Source organism: Bubalus kerabau, chromosome 16, assembly GCF_029407905.1.
Source record: "Bubalus kerabau isolate K-KA32 ecotype Philippines breed swamp buffalo chromosome 16, PCC_UOA_SB_1v2, whole genome shotgun sequence".
In the NCBI taxonomy this organism is placed as follows: domain Eukaryota; kingdom Metazoa; phylum Chordata; class Mammalia; order Artiodactyla; family Bovidae; genus Bubalus; species Bubalus kerabau.
In genome coordinates, this window is record NC_073639.1 from 64,594,272 (window position 1) to 64,616,420 (window position 22,149).

The following is a 22,149-nucleotide window of genomic DNA, read 5'->3' on the forward strand; positions in this document are numbered from 1 at the left end:
TGGAGTGACTTTGCCCAGTTCTTCCCCCTTTGGTCCGTCCAGGGCTTTCTATGCCCTTATATAGAAGGCACCTTGCCTGCCCATTTAGGGCACCTGGTTATGACTAAGTTTCCAGCTCATCTCATCCCAGACTCTGTCCTGGGATTCCCTATTTCCTGATCTATCCTACCTCTCCCCAAGTCACCTGTGGGATTTGTGGGTGCAGGACAAGCATGGTAGAGGAGCTGGTCTGATGAAGGAGGCAGGAAGTGGGGTGCGGGTCCCAGAAGTCCTAGGAAAGGAGAGCCTTACTGTTCCTCAAAGTGAAATTCAGAGTCCTTCGCCAGGACCCACCCTTGCATTTCCAGGGGAAGTGAGTTAGACTGAGTGACTTCCCAGTTTCCATCTGAGGTCTGTTTTCAGACCTCAACCCGACAGTCTGGACAAGCAGAAAGGAGATAGAGGCTGGGAGACAGGAGCAGAGTAGAAGAACAAATTAAACACTGATGGGGGAACAAGGAACACAGACACCTCCATAAGAAAGGACAGCAATAGCATTTTAACAAAATATAGAGCTGAAGTCGAAACTCAGGGAAATCTCCAGGTCAGGACCAGAAACACAATTTGTGGGGCCCATAAAAAAGTTAAAACGCAGGGTTCTTGTCTAAGAAGCAGGAGGAAAGTCCCAGGAAAGGTACTAAATTATAAAACTTTTTCCTTTCTCCTATGGTTTCTTCTTCTTAACCTGTTGTCATGGTTTTTATTTGCTATTTAATATGGTTCAAAGTTAAACATAAATAAAGATGTAAACCATCACCAAGAATTGATGCTTTTGAACTGTGGTATTGAAGAAGACTCTTGAAAGTCCCTTGGACTGCAAGGAGATCAAATCAGTCCATCCTAAAGGAAATCAAGCCTGAATATTCTTTGGAAGGACTGATGTTGAAACTCCAATACTTTGGCCACCTGATGTGAAGAGCTGACTCATTAGAAAAGACCCCGATACTGGGAAAGATTGAAGGCAGCAGGAGAAGGGGGCAACAGAGGATGAGATGGTTGGATGGCATCACTGACTCGAAGGACATGAGTTTGAGCAAGCTCCGGGAGATGGTGAAGAACAGGGAAGCCTGGCGTGCTGCAGTCCATGGGGTCACGAAGAGTTGGACACGACTGAGTGACTGAACAACACCAAAAACCATGAGCATGAATTGTACCCTTCTGTATGTGGTGCAAGGCCAATTTTAAATGCAAATGTCAGTGCCTTTATCTCATATGTGGAATCTGAAACTTCATAGTTTGTATTTTGGAGCTTATAACACATAACTGTTCAGCTGTATTCAATTCTTTGCAACCCCCTGGACAGTAGCCTGCCAAGCTCCTCTGTGCAAGGGACTTTCCAGGCAAGAATACTAGAGTAGGGTGGACCCAGGGATCGAACCCACATCTCCTGAGTCTTCTGCATTGCAGGCAGATTCTTTACCACTGAGCCACGGGGGAAGCCTGGCTCACAGCATAGTGTTTGGCTAACCTGTGCAAATAATATGAGTAGCAAAGGATAGAGCAGGATTTCTTGACTGACCTCATTTTAACTTGATGATCTCTGTAAAGAACCTGTCTCTACCCAAGGCCTCATTCATAGAGACCAGAAGATAGGATTTCAATTTAGGCCTCAGGCGGGGAGGGGATCGGGACACAGTTCAGCCTATGACAGTCAGTATGAAGCAATTTCTGAATGCAAACGATGTTGTTTATTGTTTTCTTTAGACATACGTGCAGGTGCACAGACCAATAAAACCTGGAAAGATACCTAACTGTGAACAGCGGTGCCTCCTGTGTTGAGATGGAAGGAACAGGACTTGTTATTTATTTATTTTTTTAAACTCATTAATTTTAAAATATTTATTTGTATTTATTTACTTGGCTGCACCAGGTCTTAGTTGTGGCATGCAGGATCTAGTTCCCTGACCAGGGATGAAACCCCGGGCACTGGCATCGTGAGTGCAGAGTTTAAGTCACTGGACCATCAGGGAAGTCCCTATTTAATTATTTTTTAATCTGTGGCTTGTTTTCTGGCCACACTGCGAGGCAAGTGGGATCTTAGTTCCCTGACCAGGGATTGAACTCGTGCCCCCTGCCGTGGAAGCTTGGAGTCCCTAACCACTGGAGCACCAGGGAAGTTCCTGGGGCTTATTATGAACATCCTCTGTGACCTGAGTCTTATCGGAAATGTTGCCGTGTTTCATGCGGATGATTTATTCGTATGTGGCGTAGATGCTGTTGGCACCTGGTGTAGATCCTTCTGCTGGGCTGGTGCACCGCTCTCCCAGCTGCTGGAAGTGTTGGCTGCTAAGAGCTCAGAGCTCCTTCCTTCCATGGAGAATCTCTCTCCTGCCTATCATGTATCCCCCACATCAGAGGCAGGCAGTTTGAATGACTGACTAACAAAGGGTACAAAGACCCCTGGCCTCGAGGGGTCTGGGAAATGATTCTGTGATGCTGTCTGATTTCCTGAACTCCTCATGAGATCAGGTCAAGGCCAGACTTCAGCTGAACCACAAGATACCGTGGCTTCTGAACTTGCTTCCCTCACCTCCCTCCTGGCTTTTCTCTAGAGAGTTCTTCCTCAATAATGCATTTGAACAAAAGTTTCCATCCCAGGCTCCAGCCCTAGGGAGCCTGCTATAGTCTGAATGCTTGTGTGCCCTCCAAATTCATATGATAAAATCCTAAAGCCCAATGTGATGGTATTAGAAGGTGGGGCCTTGAGAAGTGAATGTGTATTTTCATTCACTAATCATGAATAGGATTGCTGCTGTTATAAAACAGAACCCAGAGAGATTCCTGGGGGGTCCCCAACCCCTGGGATCTAAGGAGGTGAAGCTGATGTAATAATAACAGAAACAAAATGCACAGTGAATGTGATGAGCCTGAATCATTCTGAAACCATTCCTCCCCCTCCCCGATCCCCAACCCCATTCTGTGGAAAAATGGTCTTCCATGAAGCTGGCCCCTGGTGCCAAAAATGTTGGGAACCACTGTCCTATTCCTTTCCACCCTGCGAGGACACAGGTGAAGTCTGTGACCCCCAAAAGGGCCCTCACCTCACTGTGGTGGCACCCCGATCTTGGACTTCCAATCTCCAGAACAATGAGGAATAAAATCTGTCATTAATAAGGCACCCGGTCTGTGCTATTTAGCTGTAGCAGCCCAGGGGACTAAGTCGAACAAAAGACATATTCCATGTATAATTTTTTTAAATGGTGGTATGTCTAATGGCTGTGAAATTCCTCATCCTATAAGGTTTAATTTGAATGTATTATCATTTTAGGTGCCTTGGACCACTGGCCCCTGGAGGGTGTGGGGTCAGGGACAGTCCATTGCCACTGCCAGACCAAGGAGGCCAAGTTCCCTGGCTCCAGAGGCATCTTGGGACAGTCCTTAATGTCCCAAAGGTCAGCAATGACTGGACAGAAAGAGGAGCTCATTGGACAATTGAATTCCAATTGCCTTCAGAGGGAGGAGGGCAAACTTGTTTTGACGTTCCCTGGGGCAGATCAAAGGGGTTATTAGTGACCATTGTTAGGCTATGCTCCTAACCGAATGTTTTCCAATTAGGGAAAAATGAAATCTCTGCTCATTTGGTGAACCAAAGCAGAATGAGAGTCCCTAATGATCCCTTTGAAAGGCCACAGTGAAGCAATTAAATTGGTATAGCCTTTCTGAAATTTGGGATTTACCCTGTTACAACAAGAGCCATAAAATTGTCGTCTTGGATGAAGAAATTTGACAGCCATGAATTGATCCTAAGGAAATGATCAAGGATGCACACACAGTTAACACATGAAAGACGTTCACAGTAGCAGTATTTATAACCGTGAAGGAAAATAACTAATGTCTAATGCAAGGGATTGACTAAGTCACGGTCCTTTGTAAGATGAAGGCAAAGCAGTTATTTTAAAATAGGTTGTAGAATGAGAATTCATGACCAGCACATTTGAATGGCATGTTATTAACTCACAAAGACAGGTTTCAAAATAGATTGGATGACAATTTTTCTGCAAAGTATGGTCATGTAGGAACAGTATGGAGTTCTACACACCTATCATATTAAATGTTGTCCACATTAAAGAGTTGATTATATTTAATTTTGGCTTTCTGCCTTTCTTTATGCCTCTCTATATTGCTAATGGGTTTATGTATTTCAAAAGAATGACCCATCTGATTTCTTTTGCTATAGTGTGAAAATGACTAGAATTATCATCAGAGCAAAACTGCAAAAACTCCTTGCATGGGAGAAAACTTTTTTTTTTTTTTTGAAAATTGTCTTCCCATCTCACATGAATGGGGGAATTTTGTTAACCAGAGGTATAAACCATTTTCCTCAAATCACATATCAAACCTACAAAAGGGAGGGAAGATTGGATAAGTTCAATCTGTGCCCATAAAATAACAACTGCTACCGTGATGTGGTATATCATTCAGAACTGGTTGTTGTTTTTTTTTTTCAATTAAAAATAAAATCAAGAGACTTCCCTGGTGGTCCTGTGGTTAAGACGTCACCCTTCAATGCAGGTGGATGTGGGTTCAGTCCCTGGTTGGGGAGCTATAAGATCCCACATGCCTTGTGGCCAAAAACCCAAAACATAAAAAAACAAAAGCAATAGTGTAACAAATTCAATAAAGAATTATAAATAAGTAAATAAAAATAAAGTCAAGCTTAGATTTCTGTGACTATATGACTCTAATTTCATGGGAGAACATTTGGAAGCTTCTTGCTTTCCTTCTCTTATTCTCCATCTCTTCCCTTCTCTCTTCACCCTCACTGTGTTCCAAAAACATTTTAGGAAGCTTATATTTTCTTGCAATTCTATTTTGTTGCAGTCCTTGCAAAAGAAAAAAAAAAGAAAAGAAAAGAAAAGCAATGTGTCCAAGGTTAGCTGGAGAGAATCAATGTTCATATTCTCTCTTCCTCTCCTCTCCTTTTCTTTCCTGCTCTTTCTTCCATTTTTTTTCCTGAGAAATTATCTTGTTCATATCCCAGAAAATAGAGTAAAAGGTTACCTCCTGTTCAGGCCTTTTGTCTGCCCAATTCCCACCCCCACCTGGTGACCTCTGTTCTTAGTTAATTATACATTCTTTCGGGTTTCTTATGCATGAACAAGTAAATAGGCAGATAAACTTTCATTCCCCTCCCTCTTACACAAAAGTAGCACGTTACATCCTTCCTCATGCTGTCTTTGACAACATCCTTTCGGAATCTGACCTTTACTGTGTCATCGTAGGTGAGCGATTATTCTCTGAGCCCAGTGCTAACAGTTCTGTCTGCCTCTGGGCTAGATATCTGTCTACCCAGCTCTTCACCACCCCTCCCCAGCAACTGTCCACTCCTCTGTCCTCCAGCTAGAGTTGGCCAGTGGGGGCCTGGTGGGAGAGCCGACGGAGGGGCAGGAGTTCAGGGTGTTTGCCCTCTGGATCCTTCAGTTCTGGCTGGCTGTCTATATTCTCGAACAACCCAGCTCCCTTCAGGTACTCCTCTCTCTGCTCCTTCAGGTCTAGGGATGTGTGTTAGTCTCCTGTCGCTGCTGTAACAAATTACCCCAAACTTAACAGCTTGAAACAACATAGATTTATTTTTTAAAGACTTTTCATTTTGTATGGGGGTACAGCCAATTCACAGACAATGTTGTGATAGTTTCAGGCGAACGGGAAGGGACTCAGCCATACATATACACGCTTCTACTCTCCCCCAGATTTCCCAGCCATCCAGGATGCCACATAACATTGAGCAGGGTTCTATGGGCTATACAGTAGGTCATATTTTATCTATATTAAATACAGCAGTGTGTACATGTCCATCCCAAACTTCTTAACTATCCCTTCCCCCAGTTCTTCCCCCAGCAACCATAAGATCTTTCTCCAAGTCTGTGAGTCTCTTTCTGTTTAGTAAGTAAGTTCATTTCTATCATATCTTTTTAGATTCTACATGTAAGGGACATCAAACGATGCTTCTCCTCTGTCTGACTTACTTCATTAAGTTCGAGAATCTCTAGGTCCATCCCTGTTGCTGCAAATGGCATTATTTCATTCTCTTTAATGGCTGAGTAATATTCCATTGTATATATCTACCACATCTTTATTCATTCCTCTGTCAGTGGACATTCAGATTGCTTCCACGTCTTGGCTATTGTTAACAATGCTGCAATGAACACTGGGGTGGGTGACTGTGTCCTTTTGAACCGTGTTTTTCTCAAGATATATGCCCAGGGGTGGGATTGCAGGGTCATATGGTAGCTGTATTTTCAGCTTTTTAAGGACCCTTCCTACTGTTCTCCATAATGACTGCACTGATTACATTCCCACCAACAGTGTAGGAGGGTTCCCTTCTCTCCTCATCCTCTACAGCATTTATTGTTTGTGGATTTCCAGTTGATAGCCATTCTGGCTGGTGTGAGGTGATATCTCTTAGTTATGATTTGGGGGTTCTCTAATAGTTAGCGATGCTTTTGAACTGTGGTGTTGGAGAAGACTCTTAAGAGTCCCTTGGACTGCAAGGAGATCTAACCAGTCCATTCTAAAGGAGATCGGTCCTGGGTGTTCTTTGGAAGGAATGATGCTAAAGCTGAAATTCTAGTACTTTGGCCACCTCATGCGAAGAGTTGACTCATTGGAAAAGACTCTGATGCTGGGAGGGATTGGTGGCAGGAGGAAAAGGGGACGATAGAGGATGAGATGGCTGGATGGCATCACCGACTTGATGGACGTGAGTTTGAGTGAATTTCGGGAGATGGTGATGGACAGGGAGGCCTGGCATGCTGCGATTCATGGGGTTGCAAAGAGTCGGGCATGACTGAGCGACTGAACTGAACCGAACTGAACTGAATAGTTAGCGATGGTGAACATCTTTTCATGTGCCTGTTGGCCATCTGTCTTCTTTGGAGAAATGTCTGCTTAGGTCTTCTGCACATTTATCGAGCAGGTTATTTGTTTTGATGCTGTTAAGTGTCATGAACTGTTTGTAAAATTTGGAGACGAATCCCTTATGGGTTACATCATTTGCAAATATTTTCTCCTAATGTGTGGGTTGTCTTATCATTTTGTTACAACTCAGATTTATTACCTTACAATTCTGGAGGTCATGAGTTTAAAAATCAGTTTGGGGCTAAAGTTGTAGTATCAGCAGGGTCGTTCCTTGCAGAGGTGCTGAGCAAGAATCCATTTCCTTGCCTTTTCCAATGCTTAGAGGTTGCCTGCATTCCTCAGCTCGTAGCCTCTTCCTTCATCTTCAAAGTGCATTCCCACTGTTCCAAGGCACATCTCCTGCCTCCCTCTCAGATGGAGGCTCATGATTACATTGATCCCACCCAATCATTCCCTCGTTGCAAGATCCTTAGCTTAATCTTACCTGCAAAGTCTGCTTTGCTATGTAAGGTATTGTATTCACAGGTTCTAGGATTAGAATGTGGACATTTTTAGTGGGAGAGAGGTCAACATTATTCTGTCTACCACAGTGAGGTACAGAGGTTCCTTCCTGGTATTTCCTCTGGGGCGCTGCACCAAATCCACTTGTGCCTTTGTAAATCATCCCTTTATTAAACTCATCTCTTATTACCACATGAATAGACCATCAGCTTCTTGCAAGATCTTTAAAAATATTTTATTATTTATTTGGCTGCACTGGGTCTTAGTCATGGCATGAAAGATTTTCAATCTTCACTGCAGCATGCCAATACTTAATTGTGGCATGGGAGATCTAGTTCCCTGACCAGGGATCGAACCCTGGCCCCCCACATTGGGAGTGTGTGGGGTCTTAGCCAGTGGACCAGGGGACCTCCTGCAAGATCTTGATGGGTGCACTCAGTTTCCATTCCAATGCAGGAGAGATAACAGATGCCAGTTCAATTCCTGGGTCAGGAAGATCGCTTGGAGAAGGAAATGGCAACCCACTCCAGTATTCTTGCCTAGAGAATCCCATGGACAGAGGAGCGCGGTGGGCTACTGTCTATAGAGTCCAAAGAGTCATACATGACTGAAGCGACTTATAGGATGAAGAGGAGGATGTGTTCGATAGCATCATCTCACTGGGGGCTGGGATAGCTTGCAGTGCTGGGGTCCACTGTCTAGACAACGATCTGGCATTTTGCTGCTTCTCAATATACATCTGCTCTTTGCCTGCAGGTGGCCAGAGCCCCTTTTGGCCCATTTCCCCTCCCCTGCCCTCAAGAAGCTTCACTCAAGAGAGTTGGGATTTCACCAAAGAGCAAGAAAGGCTTGAGAGTAGGAGCTAGGCTGGCTTGGCTGGGTTAGATGGTCTCCCAAAACATCTGTGCTTAGGAAGCCGTGTGAAGGCAAAAAAGTCAGCTGCAGGTGGCGGGAGACATAGCAGTGTGTGTGGATAGATGAGCCTTTGCACACTTGGGCAAGTGCAAAGTCCAGGCAACTGCTAGGACCAGTCTGCCCCCCTCATAAACTACCTTTAATAGTCCCAAGCCTCACACCTGCTAGTACGTAATTGGTTTCCAATTCTAGCTCTGTCTTGGAGCTGAAATTTACTGAGTGTTTATTATGGGCTCAAAAGCTTGGAGCAAACAACTAAACTTTCTGAGCTTCTGTTCCCCCATCCCTAAAATGCAAATTGATTGACTCAGCTAGGATGGAGTGAGTCCTTCTTAGGTGGCAGGTACTGCCCTAGAACCAGAATGACAGGAGCTACATCATGAGGTTTGGATGACTGCTCAGTGGTTGAACATGTAGGACTTGTTGTGTATTTAATTCTTTTTCATTTATTTTATTTATTTATCTATTCATGTGGCTGCACCGGGTCTTGGTTGTGGGATCTTTCCTTGCACACGGGCCCTCTAGTTCTGGCTCATGGGCTTCAGTAGTTGCAGCACACGCAGGCTTAGTTGCTCCATGGCATGTGGGATCTTATTTCTCCCCACCAGGGATCAAACCTGTGTCCCCTGCACTGCAAGGACCACCAGAGAAGCCCTTGTGTGTTTAACACACAAAGAAACTGGCATTTATAAAGCTTTCACATAAGGCTATCTATTAGGATTATTCATTTTGATATTACATTTAAATTTATTAGATTAAAAGCTTATCAACACACTGCCAAGTCAGGTCACCAGGTTCAAATCCTCCTATCTGTATGTTATCAACTATGCCAGCCCCTTCCCCATCTGTTTTTATAAATAAAGTTTTATTGGAACACAGCCACTCTAATTCACTTGTACATTCATTTGTCTATGGCTGTTTTCTTGCTCCAATGGCACAGTTGAAGAGTTGTGACATATTGTGTGGCTGCCAGACCTAAAATATTTACTTTGTGGGCCTTTGCAGAAAAAAATTGTAGACCTCTGCACCGATTCATTGAAGATCCTGAGTGAGGATTATTTATGTTCTCTCTTCTTATTGCTGTGTTTGGTTTTTACCTTTCCTCGAATCCCCCCCGAATATTGTGGATAGCAATGATATTTCCATACAGGAATAATTTGTAAGGTCCTTTCTATAGGGATGGTTGCTGTACAGTGTGAATTCTGTATGGATTAAATTTCCCCCAAGTGAATATCAGAGGATTGAAGAACTTATTGTCAGGAGAAAGACCACGGATCATAGGTTAATTCCCATAAAATGAGAAACCTCGATGCAACAGATTCTTTGAATTCTCTGTGTTGCTCTGATTACATGATGAAAAACCCAGTCCTAGTCTTTTGTTAAGAATGAAGCTAAATAGACTTCTTTAAGTACCTTATAACCAAATAGGTGAAATTGTTCTCCTAGTTTCTCAACAACCAGAAATTTGGAATAGTCAGAATTTGGATGCCCGCTTTAGAGAGTGGTTAAAATTAGGCTTTGGAGTCAGCTCTCTTCAAATTCAAATGCCGCCTTGGCCACTGGCTGGCTGTGTGGTCTTGGTCAAGTGACTTAACTTCTCTGGGCCTTTGTTACCTATTGAGATGAGAGCAACAACCTCATGAGGTCATCGAGAGAATTACATGGATGATATATAGGAAACATTTAGCCAGGCCCTTGAGCTTTGGTAAGAACTCAGAAATGTTTGCTATTTATTGATTTATTGTTATTGGCAGAAATTATGTATTCTGAGAAACAGCATCCAGCCTCTTGCTGTTGATGCAAATAGCAAACAGATCCAGCCAGAGGGTAGGGGTTCTGATTCTCTATCAATGAGCTATTTGCTGTCACACCTTCAGGGCAGTCTGTCTCTGGACTGTGTGTATCAGTGGCTGGCACTTAGGAAACCCTCAGGAAGGCTTCCTGACCCCACCAAACCAGGGCACCGAGATCATTCAGACGAACCAGACGTGACCAGACAGGGACTGGAAACCTCTCCCCATCCCTGGCTTCTTTCTCCCTGTTCATCCAGAAGGTCCGCGCCTGTGTAAATGGACGCCCCCCGCTGAGTCCCAGCTGCAAGACACCAGGGCCTCCCCCCTGGACCACAATCCCTCCTGCTCAGAGAATATCTGCATCAGGTCCCCCAGGAGCCAGCTCTTCGCCTGGGAGTCTGTGAATCTGCATGATCGTACCCCGAGAATATCGATTTCAGGTCTCTGTTGAACCACCCCTCCTTCCCATCCCCTCGCTCTGTCATCCCCCCTCATTGTGGTACACTGAGCATTCTCTCGAAGGTTCAGACTTTTAATTCGGGCAGGAGCTGGGGCCCCAGAATAGGGGGTAGGGAGGGGGGCAGGGGACTGTATGGGGCGAAGAGGTGATGGAAGAAAATAAATTCCCCTTCACAGAACAATCAGAGGAAGACAGTCTAAAACAATGGCCAGACCATCCTCACGGGCCATGATGACAGCCATTTCGAACTTATCACACCCCGGCACTATATTAAGGGCCTGAGATTCCAGTGTGGTTCATTAGAGGAACATCTGTTGGAAATCAGCACGGAGCCGCCAGATATGATGGCTAAAAAAGCAGCTGGGGGTGGTGGGGGTGGGGGACAGGGGGAGGCCACTTCCCTGCCGAGGAAAACCGCCAAGAGGCACCAGCTTTTTGGCTTTTAGGTGGCTCGCCTCCTTCCTCTGCCCTAAAACCAAGGACTCTAATCTCAGCAGGGTCAGGGACATGTATCAAGAAGCAGGAAGCATTTTCAAGATCCGGAAGTAGATGGAAGTACTTTCCATGTGCAAAGCACCCGTGGTAGGTATTCCATGCAGTTATCTCATCCTCATAGCAACCCCATAAGGTTCCATAATATTGCTATTCCATTTACAGTTAAGGGAACTGAGGCTCGGAGAAGTCAGGGGACTTTCACGATGAGTGTATATGGTGATCAACAGTCCTGTTTTATCCAGAAGGCTTTCCTGGGATACAAGATTTTCAACGTTAAAACCTGGGATGGTCTTGGGTAAGCCAGGATGGAGCTAGAGCTTCAGTTCACATGTCTGATGTCAAAACGTATGTTCATATCCATTTGGTTACACTGTTTCCTTCATTCTGTGCTCTCTGTTCAGTCACACATTCATCGTCATTATAGAAGTGTTTCTGAATACCTATTTTGTCATGCTCAGTTATGTTTGATTCGGTGACCCCATAGTCTGTATCCTACCATGCTCCTCTGTCCATGGGATTTCCCGGGCAAGAATACTGAAGTGGGTTGACATTTCCTACTCCAGAGAATCTTCCCAACCAGGAATCGAACCTGCATCTCTTGCATCTCCTGCATTCGCAGGCGGATTCTTTACCACCGTGCCACCTGGGAAGCCCATGTGCCAGGAATTGTTCTTAGGCTCAGAGGTGAAGGAAACAGAATAAACCCTCTGCCATCACAGAGCTGACACGGTAGTGGCTCCTTTGTTATAATGATTGTGTATCCTTACAGGCTTTATATTTTCCCAAGCCTGGAGGAATTTGTTTAATTATTATTAACAGTAACAGCAATTGAATGATCCCTCTTTACAATCTTCTGCCCCACATCCTTCTTAAAAGGATCTGGAATCCCCTCAAGTATGGGTGCATACCCAGAAGACTCAGTAACTGTATCGTGTCGCCTCTTCAGTCTCGAAATAGGATGGCCAAAGGAGCATGTGATCAAAGTCTGCACAATCAGGGGGTTATAAATAGGGGAAAGCTGGCCTTAGCAAATTCCTATATGCCTAAACAAGGAGATGCCCTTGCAATGTGGGGGTTTTAAGTTGAACATACATAAAATACATGCTTGGTTGTACAGTAAAAGGAGCATGCAATTTGGAATTGGCAGCACCCAAATTCAAATCCAAACCTGCCACTTTTTTTTTTATTCGAAGTATAGTTGATTAACCGTGTTGTGTTAGCTTCAGGTGGACGGCAAAGTGATTCTGCTATACATATTTATCTATTCTTTTCCCATGTAGGTTATTACAGAATATTGAGCAGAGTTACCTGTGCTACAGAGTAGGTCCTTATTGGTTATCTATTTATTTTATATATAGTAGTGTGTGTCTCTTAGCTCCAAACTCCTAATTTATGATCCCCCCCCATTATTCCTTTGGAAACCACAAGTTTGTTTTCTATGTCTGTGTGTCTATTTCTGTTTTGTAAATAAATTCATTTGTATCATTTTTCTTAGATTCCATGGATAACGTTATCATATATTTGTCTTTCTCCATCTGGCTTACTTAGTGTGATTATCTCTAGGTCCATCCACGCTGCTGCAAATGGTATTATTTCATTCTTTTTAAATCAAACCTGTCACTTTCTTCTTAGGTACTCTTGTGAATATTTTTGAACCTCTGTATCTTAATTTTCTGCCAAGCGCGGATGTTGGTAACAGCAGTTTCTCCAATCCGTAATGCTGGGCGTGAATTAAAAAGCCAGCTCATAGATGAATTATCCTTTCTGTTTCTTTTTTCCTTCTGCTTATTTTTCAGAGACCTTTATAGTACTTACATCCCATGCTCTGTTCTGAAGACTTCCAGATATTAACTCATTTCATCCTCATAACATCCCTGCTGCTGCTAAGTCACTTCAGTTGTTTCCGACTCTGTGTGACCCCATAGATGGCAGCCCCCCAGGCTCCCCCGTCCCTGGGATTCTCCAGGCAAGAACACTGGAGTGGGTTGCCATTTCCTTCTCCAATGCATGAAAGTGAAAAGTGGAAGTGAAGTCGCTCAGTGACCCCATAGACTGCAGCCTACCAGCCTCCTCCGCCCATGGGATTTTCCAGGCAAGACTACTGGAGTGGGGTGCCATTGCCTTCTCCCATAACATCCCTAGGTTGTGAGAATTTTCAGAGGGGGACATGGAGGCAAAGGAAGGTGAATGAACTTAGCCAGACTTCACAGTGATTCAGTTGGCAGAACTGGAATTTGGATTTGCAGTGGTATGGATTTTAGTATTAGTTAGGCCTAAAGGTTCATTTGGATTTTTCTGTGAGATATAACAGGAAAAATCGAACTTTTTAGCCAACCCAATACAAACAGTTTAAGAAGGGAGAACTTACACAAAACCATAGATGAAAATCTCACATCCAGCTGTCGAGTTGCTGTTTAGTTGCTAAGTTTCGTTCTACTGTTTGCAACGTCATGGACAGGGCTGCCGTTTCCTTCTCCAGGGATCTTCCCAACCCAGGGATTGAACCTGCATCTTCTGCTTAGCAGGTGGGTTCTTTACCGCTGAGCCACCAGGGAAGCCCCCAGCTCTCAAGAGAACACCCTAAATTCAAGCAACTGTCGAGCTAAAATTGGGTATATGTGGGGGCTCTGGTTATGTTAGAGCCTGGCCAGGCTTTGGGAAGCTGAGTTCACAGCCCCAGCTTATTCACAGGAGCTGGGGAAATCGCCAGGACACTCTAACACCTCCTTCGCCCCCTGCAAATGGCTCTGTCCTTGATGATGACCTTCTGGTGGGAGACAGCTTCCACAGGCTCACATTGGCTATAGAAGGACACATATCTTTAGGGAGAGCATCCCTTTATTATCTAAACAGGGACACATTTGACGGAGGAAGGTGGCGCTGTTAATTACACCAGGACAGCTGGCATCAACTGGGAGCCTCCAGTCACAGTCCTAATAAGCAACACCTGGAATGAAATACTTGCAGGAGCCACTCGTGGGTCCAGGTGAACGGCATTTGGGAGGAACATAACCAGCCAATAGGCAGCACGGACAGCACCACGGGAAGCCTTAAAAGCACCGCTTTGGGCCCGTCCTCAACTCTTTTCTCTGGAGCCTGCCATCCTTTTAGGGGAAGGGGCAGGGGTCAGTATAGAAGATGCTTTCTTTTATCTAAACCAAGGATGCCCTATTGGGGGTAGGGGGTGGGTGGTGGGTGGCTGCTGGTTAGGCTTTCTCTTTCTTAAGATGTTCTAGAGTTTAAGAAAATCCTGGTGTAGGCTTCAACGTTTTTTTGACCGAGAGGAGGAAGAAAGAGCAGCAGGGAACTTCCTTAGAATCAGAGACGAGAAGGATGCTGGAACTGTGGCTGGGGGGCACGGGTGGTCCAGAGTTATAGTGAGGGGGGATTTGTCTACAAGGAACCTTTTTTTAGGCTCTGACACCCCTAACAAGTCTTGCTTGTCCTCCAGGGGCTGTGAAGGGAATTGAAGAGGGAATTGAAAGAGGAAGGAGTCACGCTGTCTGTCCGGGAGGCCACTCAGCTAGCCTTGTTCTCTTCTTGAAACTTGCAAGAAATAAAAAGCTACTTTTAGGTATCTCAAAGCTCTCCCTGAGGTCCTGTCTATGGCAGGACCCCAGCCTCTGAGCAGTCTGTAGGCTCCACATGGGGCATGTTGACTATAATAGGGAAATGCGATGGAAAAAAATGGAGTTTCTATTTCTACTAGCGGGGCTGTCTGACCAAAGAGGGCACGCTCTGTGAACCTGCTCCTCTTCCAGTCCAGTTCCTCCAGGGAGGTGCTCCACGCTGGCTACTATGTAACCTTGTAGGGATGCTGGGCTCTGAAAGCCTACCTTCCAAAGCATGCAAGAAGGGACAGGAGGTGGAGAAGGTTAATTACAGCTCAACTTTGGACAGCTGGGAGCAGCTCCTGGCATGGGTTAAAAGCTATCTGGGTTTTCTCTTTGGGGAAGGAAAAGCTTTTGGTCACTACAACCTCACAATGTTCTACCTCGGTAGGCATTTCTCATTTCCATCTCCAAACTTTTCACAGCTGAGGGAGGCAGGTCAACAATGACCCAGGAGGGGTCAGGGGAGCAGGAGGGTTGGCACAAAGTAAGGTTGAAAGCCCAGAGTCTTTCTCACTGAGAGTCCGAGTCATGCAGGGTATTGGGTACTAGGGCTCTGAAGTCAGCTGTGCAAGCTGAAACCTTAGCCTGGCAACTCCTTTGGAAGTCCTCCTGGGCAAGTCATGTCGCCCTGGTACTTTTAAAGTTTTCCTCATTAAACTGGGGAATATATATGTGCCATATGTACATCATCATGCAATGTCAAGTAAATGGGTATATCGCTCAAATGATCAAGTCTTTGTGTTGGTACAAAGCACAGGTGAGAGAAAGCTGACCCTTAATCTGGGGAAAGCAAGAGTGGTGCCTCAAATCAAAAAATAGTTCTTTCACTTCAAACTTCTGTGAGCGGGAAGAGCTTTCTGGTGAGGCAGCCCCAACTAGCTCAGGCGAGGGTCCCCAAGGATCCCCGTGGTTGTATTTCTGCTGCCTCTTCTCTGAATTCAGCTCCTTGTGCACAGGGCAGGGAGGAAGGAAGTGGGGGTGCTTGGTGGCTCAGACCTCCTTATACAGCTGTCTTTTTTCCCCCCAAGGCACCCTGTGGACCCAATGGAGGTCAAGACAACTTATGCCAAGTTGTGGGAGCCCCTTTCCTACAAAAAAAGCTAATTTGAGAACACCCTTGAAAGGGCCCAACGCTCCCATCCCCAGGGCCCACCTTTCAGCACAGCTGGAACTAAGTCCAGGGACCTGGGAGTAGATTTGTGCCCCATGGGTCCCCCCTGCTTGATCAACCTCTAGTGTGAGGCTTACCCCACTCTCAAGTCTCAGCTGCTGTTGAGGGCATTACATTTGCAGTAGACTGAGATTTTCGTAAGCTACAAAGTCTGTCATTAAGCCTCAACTAGTTCTACCTGAAGTTAAGTTCTCTTAACCCTGTCACGCGTTATAGGGCCCCCTCTCAGTTTATTTTCATGTTTTCCTGCCTCATTCCCTCTGCACCCATTCCTTGTAGCCAAACACTAGATAATCTATGAATTGCATGCATGCATGCTAAGCCACTTCAATCATGTCCAACTCTTTTGCAACCCCATGGACTGTAGCCTGCCAGTCTCCTTTGACCATTGGGATTTCCTTGGCAACAATACTGGAGTGGGTTGCCATTTCCTTCTCCAGGGGATTTTCCCGACCCAGGGATCGAACCCTCATCCCTTACATCCCCTGTATTGGCAGGGGGGCTCTTTACCACTGAGTCACCAGGGAAAGCCCATCAGTGGTAACATAACGAGCACTTCACGGCTCTGGGATGACTTTTCCTCTCCTAACTAGGTCACCGATAACAGTTCCCACGTGCTGAGCATTTAGCATGTACTAAGTACTGATCTGCTTCTGAATGTTCTGATTTACCCTAAAGATGAAGCTTAAGCTGGGTTCCATACTCCAAATTCATAATCTTGTATGTTAGAGACTTCAAGTTTAGCTTAGGCTCTACTAGGCCTATGTCTGCCTCAATTGGGATGACATTTCTCAGTGGACCCTCATCACCCAGCCAGCTAGGTACCATCATCACCTTCATCAAATGAGGAAAGCTGGGGAGGAAACCATCTGCCCTGGGTCCTGTGACTCAGTCTGAATTTAGCTTAGCTCAGCTTGAGGCCATCCAAAGTGTCTCCATGGTATCCTTCCAAGTTCTGCATGTTCATTAATCTCTAGGCAGATAGCAACTACCAAAATTTTGGCATTCATCACACCTCAGCCATTTGATAATGTGACATGAGCACTGGTAGCCCTTGCAAGCTCCTTATTGTGCCCCTAAAGAGCCTGATGGGGGACGGGTTGACTGCCTCTATGTTCTTACCTGGGTTTCCCAGGTGGTGCAGAGGTAAAGAATCTGCTTGCCAATGCAAGAGACATGAGTTTGATCCCTGGGTTGGGAAGATCCCCTGAAGAAAGGGAATGGCTATGAATTCCAGTATTCTTGCCTGGAGAATCCCCATGGACAGAGGAACCTGGTGGACTACAGTCCATGGGGTCCCAAGGAGTCAGACACAAGTGAGCACACACACCCGTTCTTACCTCCTAGGTTATCCTTTCTCTCCCCACCCCCAGTGCCCCCTTCTTTCTCCCCCAGATAACCTGTCAGATTGAAGTCACAGGATCTTGTCTCACTCACTTGCCATGGATGTGACTTTGTGCCCAGTACCTTATAACCAAGACAACTATGGGTTCTGGGGTTCCCAGCAGTTAATGGCTTTGATCACTTCTCCACCAAACAGCCCTACAGAAATCAGAGCAAGGGGATCAGAGCTGGGGCTACCTTTGTGACACTGTCAGAGCCCTGAAGGCTCTTGCCCATCACTTTGTGCAGCAACTGGGGGCTCTGGAGAGAAAGCCAAGTCACGGATGAGGGAGCCTCATGGGAAGTTGGCATGATGCTGGTTTAGGAATGGTCAACTTTCCCTGGCATCCTAGTTGGAAGTCTAGAAAAGATTGGACACTTAAGTCCCTTCTAGAGCCAAGATTGGGCTGGAGGGACAGCAGTTCTGATCTCTAGACCTGATCATTCTTGCTGTTAGATCTTAAGGGCTTTGCTTCTAATAAGCACATCTTACCTGAGATCCAAGGCAATAAAAACATTGGTATCTAGGGTTGAATAAGAGGATAGAAAGAAACTTTAAGCACCTGATACATGTCAGACACTGAACCAAGAACAAGAATAAGGAATGATCTAGCTTTTCCATAAACCTAGACTTGGATTCTGACATCAATCTGGTCTTTGATACTAGCATTTGATTTATGAGAACCTTATCTTGTTGGGTGTGAGGACCAGACTCTTTTGGGGGTGGCAATAAGACTAAGTATCTAAAGAGAATGGTTCTATGAAAAAAGGCATATAACTGTTCCTGAAATGTGCTCTCTGCCTAGGTTCATTTCTTGTGAAAGATTCCCCAAGAAATTCCTCCCTAACTCAAGATTGTCATCTGCATGAGGCTTCTTAATCCTGTTGGGATAAGGCACTTATGACAAATTTGGAGAATCCATATCCCAGTGTGGGCTTTCCTGGTGGCTCAGTGGTGAAGAATCTGCCAATACAGGAGACATGGTTTCAGTCCCTGGGTTGGAAAAATCCCCTGGAGAAGGAAGTAGCAAGCCACTCCAGAATTCCTGCCTGGGAAATCCCATGGACAGAGGAGCTATAGTCTGGGGGGGTCACAGAAGAGTTGGACACAATTTAGAGACTAAATAATACCTGATGCAGGAATACTTTAACTATACAGTGTACCTCACACCCCCTGTGCCTGAACCCAGTACAGAGCTCACTGGCTACTTTAGAGTAGCTCAGAGTTCTCAACTGAGAATGAATGGATGCATGACTTAGCTAAAGTCTGAGCAAAAATCTCAAACATCCAAAGTGGGAGGAATAGCTGATGCAAGGATCCTGAGGTAGGATCAGTTTGGGATGAAGCATAAGAGCACAGTGACTGGAGTATAATAAGCATGTGGGGTGGCAGCAGCATCTCTTAAGATGAGAGCAGCGGGGCAGGAGCCCTGTTCTGTGGGATCTTGTCATGGTGAACGGATTTCAGACTTTATCCCAGAGATGATGGGTGAAGACATCAACAATCAAAACTGTGAATGTTTGTCAATCACTGGCGCTGTCTCAAGTTGATAACAGGCAGCAAGAAGTAGGGAGATCAGGAAGCTACTCCAGTTATCCAGGTGGGAGATGGAACTGGGGTCCAAGCCCGTACCAGTGAAGATGCTAAGATAAAGATGGATTGGGGACAGAAGAAGAAATAGGACTTGATAAAAGATGGGCTGTTGGGTATGAAGGGGAGTGAGCCATCCAAGCTGGAACTCCCAGTAGTGTGGGCTAAGTAGAGCAGTGTTCCCAGAGATAGGGAAGCCCAGGGTGGAATATGAGTGATGTGAAGGGCAAGGGGTGCAATGCTTGAGATGTTATCAGGCCTGAGCCCCTGACTGTATTCTAACTAGTTCTAATACAAGTTGGGGACCTCAAATACTCCTCTAAGGGGGCACGGGGATCCTACCTGCCTGGTGTCTCCTAGGTAAGCCTGAGGCCTCAATAGCACAGCTGTGGTCCATGGGAGTAAGAACGACCTCACCAGGAAAAAGCTGGCAAAAAGCGATGGCCAACAACCAGAACCTCACCCCTTGAGGACAGAAGTTTCAGGAACAAAAGACTTATGACAGCAAAACTGAACCCAAATGTCTGCTAGGCATATAGTCAAGGCTGGAGTCCAAGTCATGGAAGCATATCATTAAACGCCATTAAATGATTCTAAGAAGATACAAAACCAAGCCCTAAGACATGGGAAATGTATTGCTAAAGCCTCCCTCCTAATCCCTACTTTCCAAACCATCTTTTATGAGCGGGGGATTACTTCTAACATACCCAAAATGAGATCAACCCATACCCTAGGCAGAACCATCCAAGAAGTCATACCCATCGTGGAAAGCATGATCCGGGCTCAGCTGCCTCTGGGTATGTGAGTCATTTATGTTGTAAAAATAATGGCTTTTCCAAAACTCAACTTCTGAAGGCTCCTGAGCTAGTTAAACTAACTAGTTTCAACTGCCATGAACATTTCTAGCTAGTCCTGGAAACAGTCCCTGGAAACTTCAATACTCTTAATTAAAAAAGATGAGTGCTAAAGAGGGGTTGTAAGCTGGTTTAGCCTCACCGCCCCTTTATACAAGTGAGGTAAACTGAGGCCCCATCTGGGGAAAGAGTTGGGATCTGAGCTAAGGCTGCAGCTCAGATTCTGACTCAGGCCAGCACTTACTGTCCTAAATCTTCAGCCCTCCTGTTCTCACCTCCCCCCCACCCTTGTTGAATCTGTCCTCTACCTATTGATTGAGGAGGGTCTTGATGGCACATCTGAATCCATTGATTCATTGGCGCCTTGAGTAACTCTGCTCCCATTAGAGATAAATAATGCACGCCCTGACACAGTTCTGGCATGGCATTGATTGGGGAACCAGGGGAGGATGGGACAGCTGTCAGTACAATGTGAAGTGAAGTCTAGGAATTGAAATGATTCTTCAGCAGACAAGACAAAAGCACGTGCACCTGGGTTTCGGCAAAGGCAACGAGCAGGAACAGCAGAGTCCGACCCGACTCTGCTGTGAGCCTCCTCTCCTGGCCCTTCCTCGAGCCTTGCTCGAGCATCACTCTGTGTGTGTTAGCCGCTTCAGTCGTGTCTGACTCTGAGACCCTATGGACTGTAGTCTGCCAGGCTCCTCTGTCCATGGAATTCTCCAGGCAAGAATACTGGAGTGAGTGTTCATTCCCTTCTCCAGGGGACATTCCTGACCCAGGGATTGAACTCAGGTCTTCTGCATTGCAGGCAGATTTTGTTGTTGTTGTTGTTAACCATCTGAGCCACCAGGGAAGCTTACTACAGAGTTCTGTAAAGAAGTACCTGCTTTTACATCCCTCAGAACTTATTGCACACATGCCAATTGCTGGCGTAGAGTCCAGCCTTCTCTCCTGGGGAGGGGTTATTATCTTTTGAGCATCAGTGGATCCCTTTTTGGGGGGAGAGGTAGAGGGCCTCCCTAGGTAGTCTCTGTGGGATCCCACTTGCATTGGCTCAGTCTCCAAAAATCGGAGCTTGGAAGCCCAAGTTGAGGGAAGAAGGGCCTTTGCACAGACCTTGGGGCCAGATAGGGGAGAGCCTGAGGTGAGGAAAAGCAGACCCCGTGAGCTAGAAGAGAGAGCAGGGGTTAAATTCCATAGGGTCTGGCAAGTGTTTAGGACACGGTACCCTACGGACACTGGCAACTCTCCGCTTTCTGAATCACCATGGACTAGACTTTGAGGTAGATCACACACCAGCTTTGTCCAAGTGGATTGAGTGCTGAAAGCTGGCCAAGGTTTGGTTTCCCAGAATTGAGCACCGAGCAGAAACACATGGCTGGAAGAAAGGACAAGAACAAAATCCTGGAGTGTTTGTAGAACAATGGAGACACTCAGAAGTGACTGAGCCTCCGGGGGAGACAAGAGGTTGCCTCAGCTTCTCTATAGAAATGGAAGAAATTCATCCCACAATCCTCCCTTGGTGTCCATAGAAAGCAATGGTACCTCGATAAGTTTTTTAAAAAGGAATGTTCTCCCAGGGTGGCGTGGAACCTTAAGATCACACACATCCATGATATTTTGGAATCACTTCTGTATTAGTCCAATAAGCTCAGTCCACAGTCCCAGTGTTGGAAGAAATTTTTTTCTACCCTTCTAGACTCTTCTGGCTGCTCTAAGAACTAAATCAACATGAGACAGATGAACTGGAGAAAAACAAAAGGTTAAGGTTAAGGTGGGAGTGGTTCAAGAAAACTAAGTCACCAAAATGGTCAAAGCCTTCGCCTCTATAGATCGTCTCCAGTAAGGACAAGAGAGGGGTGGATAGTTTAGGTAGCTCAAAGCCAAGGAAGGCAATTCACATGGAGATGGACATTCAAGTGTCTGGTCACTGGGCCACATGTCGAGTCAGTGGGACACAGCAACTCTGGTCTTTCGACCCTGCCAAGTCTCTACCACCATACCTAGTCCATATTTTATGTGTTAAAGATTCTTTTGAACTCATAATCAGTAAGGGAACTGTTTAAGATGTCAGAACAAGTTCAAAAGAGAAGCCAAAGAACAGGCACAGTTGTGGATAAGAGCAGCCAGAAGAGCCTAGAGGCAAAGCTGGCTTCCTTGTGTCTAATGTGTATGCTCCGTCACACCCAACTCGGCGACCCCGTGGACTGTAGCCTGCCAGGTGGCTCTTCCATGGGATTTTTCAGGCAAGAATACTGGAGGGTTGCCATTTCCTCCAGGTTTAGCCCATATTCTTTGCAGATATCTCCAGTTGCCTTCCCCCACCCGCTGCCCCAGGGAACAGAGCTTTTATGTTTTTTTAGACAATTAAGGGAGAGGTAACAAAGCTTCTTCCATCTTCTGTTCTCCTAAAAATCAGCACAAGTTAATCCTCACGGCAAATTTGGCTCCCTCATGGCAAATTTATAGCAGGCT

At 45.6% G+C, this 22,149-nt stretch overlaps 1 long non-coding RNA gene across 1 annotated transcript; it reads left to right on the plus strand.

Moving 5' to 3' along the window:
• The first annotated feature begins 9,920 nt into the window (after positions 1–9,920).
• On the plus strand, positions 9,921–14,962 carry LOC129630124 (uncharacterized). Its single transcript, XR_008703544.1, has 2 exons — positions 9,921–11,148; positions 12,858–14,962. It is a non-coding gene; the product is annotated as an uncharacterized LOC129630124 (long non-coding RNA).
• The last annotated feature ends 7,187 nt before the right edge of the window (positions 14,963–22,149 follow it).